The sequence below is a fragment of the Gossypium hirsutum genome, chromosome A11 (genome assembly GCF_007990345.1).
Source record: "Gossypium hirsutum isolate 1008001.06 chromosome A11, Gossypium_hirsutum_v2.1, whole genome shotgun sequence".
NCBI lineage: Eukaryota > Viridiplantae > Streptophyta > Magnoliopsida > Malvales > Malvaceae > Gossypium > Gossypium hirsutum.
Genome location: NC_053434.1, coordinates 104835372 through 104837459, shown reverse-complemented (window position 1 = coordinate 104837459; position 2088 = coordinate 104835372).

Genomic DNA, 2088 nt, shown 5'->3' with positions numbered 1-2088 from the left:
TAGTGTTGATAATGCAAAGAATGAAACGCCTAAATGTGATCAATTTGGAAGATGACACTTTTGTGAATTATGGGGAAAAAGTAATAATTGAGCTTGTTATAGTTGTGGTTCAAGAAATCATTTTACAAAACATTGCCCATATTTAGTTGAAAAAGATAATGTTTCGAATCCAAGACAGAGTGGTAATGTTTCTCTTGGTAGGCCTCCCAGAAATTTGGGAAATGTAAGTGGTAGTCAGAGAGGAACGAAAGACACAGCTACTAGATCTGAGGCTCGTGCACTTGCTAGAGCGTATGCTATCCGAGCCCGTGAGGAAGCTTCATCACCATATGTGATTACAAGTACATTTACTCTCTATGATACTTTTGTGATTGCTTTAATAGATCCTGTATCGACACATTCATATATATGTATGAACTTAGTGAACAATAAGACTTTGCCTATAGAGTCTACTGAATTAGTAATTAAAGTTTCAAACCCTCTAGGCAGATTTGTTTTTGTTCATAAAGTTTGCAAGAATTGTCCCTTAATGTTTAGAGACAATTGTTTTCCGGCTAGTGTGATGCTATTACCTTTTGATGAATTTGATATAATTTTGGGTATGGATTGGTTAACTTTGCATGATCCAGTGGTGAATTGTAAACAAAAAACTATTCATTTGACATGCAAGAATAGTGAAATAGTCAGAATTGAATCTAGTGATTTGAACGGATTGCCTGCTGTAATATCTTCTATGAAAGCATTAAGTATTGTGAGAAAGGGTTGTGAAGCTTATTTTGCATATGTGATTGATTCAAGAGTATCAGAAAAGAAAGTTGAATCTGTACCTGTTGTCCGTGAGTTTCCTGATGTGTTTCCTAAAGAACTTCTGGGATTACCTCCAGTTAGAGAAGTAGAATTTGGCATTGAATTGGTACCTGGTACTTCTCTGATTTCAATAGCTCCATACTGAATGGCTCCGATCGAACTAAAAGAATTAAAGTTTCAGTTGCAAGAGTTGATCAATCGAGGATTTGTTAGAGTGAGTTTCTCACCTTTGGGTGCTCCGATTCTATTTGTGAAAAAAAAAGACGGTGCGATGAGAATGTGTATAGATTATCGTCAGTTGAACAAGGTGATTGTCAAGAATAAGTATCCCCTGCCCCGAATTGATGACTTGTTTGATTAGTTGAAAGGAGCTGCTATGTTTTCGAAAATAGATTTGAGATCAGGCTATTATCAGCTGCGAGTTAAAGATTCATATATTTTGAAAACTACTTTCAGAATGAGGTACGGTCACTATGTATTTTTAGTTATGCCTTTCAGATTGACTAACGCACTTGCTATCTTTATGGATTTGATGAGTAAAATTTTTAGACCGTATTTAGATCAATTTTTTGTGATATTCATTTATGATATATTGATTTATTCACGTGATGAATCTGAACATACTGAGCATCTGAGAATAGTGTTACAGACATTGCGAGATAAACAGTTGTATGCAAAGTTCAGTAAATGTGAGTTTTGGTTGCAAGAAGTTGGTTTTCTGGGTCATATTGTATCAGCATTTGGTATCTGAGTTGATCCGAGCAAAATTTCAGCTATTTTGGATTGGAAACCTCCGAGTAATGTTTCTGAAGTCCGCAGTTTTCTGGGACTTGCTGGTTACTATAGAAGATTCGTGAAAGGTTTTTCGATGATTGTGACTGTTGAAAAAATTGCTCCAGAAAGATGTGAAGTTTGAGTGGTCCGAAAAGTGTCAAAACAGCTTTGATTAATTGAAAGCTCTATTGACTGAAGCCCCGATTTTGGTACAACATGAATCAGGTAAAGAACTCATTGTTTACATTGAAGCTTCATTGAATGAACTAGCTTGTGTTCCGATGCAAGAAGGCAAGGTTATAGCTTATGCCTCGAGACAACTAAAGCCGCATGAAAAGAACTATTCGACTCACTACCTCGAGCTAGCTACTATTATGTTTGCCTTGAAGATCTGGCGTCAGTATCTGTTTGGTGAGAAATGTCATGTGTTTTCTGATCATAAAAGCCTCAAGTATTTAATGACGCAAAAAGATTTAAATCCGCATAAGAGAAGATAGTTAGAATTGT